We start from the raw sequence: 4,829 nt of genomic DNA, 5'->3' as shown, positions 1-4,829 counted from the left end.
GGGGTACAGACTCAAGCATACAGAAAAATACATGCTTGCGAAAAAACGATTGAATGAATGGGGCCCGCAGATTAATGAGATTTTATCTGATGCAAAAAATGAAATCAGACAAAGATTTGGTGAGTTAGATCAAAAAATTTCATTCTGGGTCTATTATTTAGTGATGGGTGCCTTGATTCTGTGTAATATTTGGATGATTAATCTTAGAACAACTCAGCTGAATTAATGCTTGCAAGTGGCGTTGAGATTAAACATATATCTAATGTTTGAAAAAGTGTATAACTTTTGAACTTTTTCCTTTGCATTTATATTCTGATTAAATAGAAGGTAATGAAATTCTAACTTAGGAAAAGTCCCCATACAGAATGAACAGATAAGGCCTTGTCTATCATAAGGCCATTATTTCAAAATTTTGACAGAACCTTTCTATGAAGTCAATGTTTTTTCAAATTTCTCAATAAGAGGTAACCAGTCCTCTGATAGGAAAAGTCCCCTCCACATAGTTCATGCACACAACAAATTGATGTTATAAAACAATGTTATCTTCTAGTAAAAAAATGGAGCTTTTGGCAAGCTTTATGTTAAGCCGTGAAAGCTAATTCATACCCATACAGAAGAATCTTAAGAATCACTAAGCTGAGCCTCAACTGTTAGATTAATCATGCGTGTAATTACTTATACTCAATCCATTTGTCACAATCCATTTGTCACAATCCATATGTATTGATATATCTATTATTTTTTTCTTTGTTGTAGGCGAAAAACTTTACCAGAAAAAAGGACGCCAAGACAGTGACTTTAAAAAGAAGTTACCCCCGGATGGTTTTCGCGCAATTGTGAGATGGGGACACAATGGGATTCCAACCTGACAATGGGCTAATACTTTAGCTCATACCTTGGATGCTGATACGGAGGAGTGATAATGTGAATCCTTATTACGAGGCTGAGGAGCAGCTCATTTCATGTCGTAGAGATGTATATATCGAGATTGTTGGGTAAATTCCTCTATTTAGACTGATTATTTTACAATTCTATCAATTGTCCATGCTTAACTATATGTTAATTTTTAGAGATATTTCAACATCGAAGACAATCCCGTAGGGTGGGAATTTTTATTTGGATACATGGGAAAGTTCAAGCATGCTCTTCGGGAGTGGAGACATGAGATAAAGAAGAAATGCGTTGATTGTTTCACTCATAACTGGGAGAGGATATACAAACGAGATAAGAGGGTTGAGCCTGAGCACTTAGCTGCACTTATAGTATTGTGGGGCCAAGAGGAGCACCGGGTAAATATGTATAGTAGTTAATTATCATCAAGTTATTTATCTAAAACTAGTGATATATTTCATTGTATATTATAGCTTGTACTAAACTTCTCTTTGTTCATGTTGAAGAAAAAATGTCAGAGAAATAAACAAAATCGATGGAAGAAAGATTATGATCATCATACGGGGACTACTTCATTTGCCCAGATTGAGGATCAATTTTGTAGGACAACGGTAAATAAAGTCTTTTCATCTTCTATATATATTCTCTCTGCTTCATAGAATATTTGATAAATAAAACTAATAAATATATTTTTAAATCTCAGAACGCTCCCTTTATCCCGCTACCAGAACTGCACAGGAGGACGATGGTTCAATTTAAGAAGGGGTACGATGACGATGAGAGTAGGAAACAAAAGCTAGAATTGGCCAAGAAAATGCAGGTTAACTAATTATCGTCTGTTTTTTTTGTTGGGAATTTATTGTTTGCACTCGTCTTTTTGGTCATCTTAATTATCATACATGAATTGCACAGTTGAAAGGCTTCAGTATGGTACCAGTTTTCCTTTTATTCACATGCATCTTGCATGATTGCCTGGTATCATATTTTATGGTCAAGTGGTGATTCAAGTGTTTGGATGACAGATGCACCTGTGAGCTCGTCATATTTACACTTGACACAATTTTAATTTGACCAAGTGGTTGGTTAAATATTTGGAATGGTGGCAAGTTTATATTAAACTTTCTCGATAAATGCCCCCACGTTGTAGGTACTTTCAACTTTTGATTTAATTAGCAATTTTCTCCATCATGCTTCATATCTATTTTCTGGTTTTCTTTTCTCCATCATGCTTCATCAGACAGTGATACAGCTGCTACTGAATTGCGCTATTTAACCACAACTTAATATTAGGTAGCTTTAGCTCATGATCAAATGCAATTTTATTTTAATAAATCAATAACATACATTCTATCATATCAACGATGCATGGGCCAAGAGAGATGTGCAGTAACGATCACCAATGACAATTTTGGGCAAGACCCATGTCCAAATGTATTAAAGAGATTAGCAGTTGAAGCAGTTTGTTCCTAAGCTATCCTGATTGAGACATTTTGAGTCCTGCTCTGTTTTGAAGATATATAGAGCACTTTACAATGACATCTCACATGGAATCAATGAAAGCAATGGTTTCTTTATCCACAGTAGCCATGACACACTAAAACCAACAATTGTTATGGTGTCTGAAATGTATCATTTTCTTATTTGCAGCATTTTAATGACACATATGTTGTTTATAAAATATGGCAATGTTTGAGAATCTGTGATAATACTTTTTCTTTTTGATATACTTGGTCCATTTAACTGTAGGTCTTGAATGCTCTGATTGTGGATGAGAAGTTTTTACATTATTTTCTCATCTGAATGAAATACACCTGCTATTAATCATACATATTCTGTTAATTTAAAGTTGAATGATTACTTTAGAAGAAAAACAATTGATAGGTTTGGATTGATTGAAATTGGATCAAACTTCCAAGAAATGTTTACTTACCAGATTATATCATTGCATGACAAATGATTTTTGTTGTCACTTGGATCATTAAGAAAACTACATATTAGTATTTGAGATGCAGACGATAATTTATTGTGTGAAAGGCCAATTCTTAAATTTATTTTTTTGTCTTCTAGGAAGCTCTGGAAAACACATATTCTGAGGTTGTTGCACAGAGCCAGGAGCCCCTGACTAGAGAGCAGAATTATAATGTGAGCCATTTAGTTTGTGGACTTCCCAAAAAAGGGAGGACCAGGTGGATGGGAGTTGGAGCTCAGAGGGTGTCTACACAATTCCAGCCTCCGCCGATTGGCCACTCAAAAGGCATTTACTGGTAGTGGAGAGAGTAGCCGATAGGTATACTTATTATATATGTGAAATATGATTACACACAATATTATGTGATTCTAAATTTAAATTATTTTGTTGTTAGAGTGGAGATGATGCTATTGGGAGCACGAGTCGTAGGGATGGAGCCGATAGTGGCGCCGCGGACGATGACATGGATAGGGCGGATGACCTATCTTAGTGAGTTATATCCTAAACCCGTGTTTGTATATTGGAGATTATGATATGCGTGTATGGTCTATTGTGGAAAATTTTGTGGATTTAGAACTTATGATATGTGTGTACAGGTTTGTTATGGGATTTTTTTATGGATTTAGAACTTAAGATATGCGTGTATGGTTTGTTGTGGAATTTTTTGTGGATTTAGAACTTATTGTGAAAATTGAATGTACATATTTCGAATATTTGTGAAAATTGATTGAATGAGAGACGTTTGTGAAATTTGGATTGCATATATTTCGAGATGTTTTGGAATGTGCAAGAAATGTCGTTGTTTGTAGATTTGTACAGGGAATTGATATTTGTTATGGAATGTACAAGGAATTAACTGAATGTACATGGATATTTGTTATGGAATGTACAGGGAAGGGGAACCGATTATCAGCTAATTTTTTTTAGCTGGTAATATTATCGCTGTCGGGCCACCCGTCAGCAATAGGTATCGCTGACGGGGATCCCGATATTTGTTATGGAATGTACAAGGAATTAACTGAATGTACATGGATATTTGTTATGGAATGTACAGGGAAGGGGAACCGATTATCAGCTAATTTTTTTTAGCTGGTAATATTATCGCTGTCGGGCCACCCGTCAGCAATAGGTATCGCTGACGGCATATCCTTGACGGGACGCCGTCAGCGATACGTATCGCTGACGGGATTTTAAGCATTCCTGACGGGAATGCCCGTCAACGATGCTTGTTTTTCCACTAGTGAGAGTAAGGCCCATTTTGCTAACCGCCAATTCATGGAAGCTGGCTGAGTCATGAATATTCGGACTGGGTTAACCTTAGAGATAACATAAATGATCTGTCCAACCAGATAATGCCACATCTTCTGAATAGCGAACACCAAGGCGAGGCATTCTCTCTCAATCATAGGATATCGAGATTCAGCGCCTACCATGGTTCGGCTTAAATAATGTACCGCCTGCTCATGACCATTATCATCATCTTGTGCAAGTAATACACTTAATGAGTGGCTCATCGCCTTGACATAAATCAAGAACGGTTTGCCTGATTTCGGTGCGACGAGTACGGGAGGTCTTGAGAGATATTCTTTAATACTCTCGAATGCCTTTTGGCAAGCGTCATCCCATACAAATGACACGCCCTTCTTTGTGAGCTTGGAGAATGGCTGGCATTTTCCTGAGAGGTTCAAGATGAACCGACGGATATAAGCTAACCGCCCTTGCAATCCTCTGAGCTCCTTGAGGTTTCTCGGAGGCTGCAATTCATTAATTGCTTTTACTTTATCAGGGTCGATGTGAATACCTTTGGTGGTGACGACAAATCCCAGGAATTTACCACTGGATATTCCGAGGAAAGACTTGGTAGGATTCATTTTTAATTGATGGGCTCGCATCAAGTCAAACATGGTCTTCAAGTCTTTAATATGATCTTTCTTATCATGACTTTTCACGACCAAATCATCCACGTAGC

The 4,829-nt window shown here is 36.9% G+C and overlaps 1 long non-coding RNA gene across 1 annotated transcript; it reads left to right on the top strand.

The window, feature by feature from the left end:
- Window positions 1,433–3,115, top strand: LOC109824944. The gene is made up of 3 exons (XR_002242856.1): window positions 1,433–1,502; window positions 1,595–1,711; window positions 2,959–3,115. It is a non-coding gene; the product is annotated as an uncharacterized LOC109824944 (long non-coding RNA).

The sequence above is a fragment of the Asparagus officinalis genome, chromosome 10 (assembly GCF_001876935.1).
Source record: "Asparagus officinalis chromosome 10, Aspof.V1, whole genome shotgun sequence".
Classification (NCBI taxonomy): Eukaryota; Viridiplantae; Streptophyta; class Magnoliopsida; order Asparagales; family Asparagaceae; genus Asparagus; species Asparagus officinalis.
This window is presented reverse-complemented; position numbering and strand designations above follow the sequence as displayed.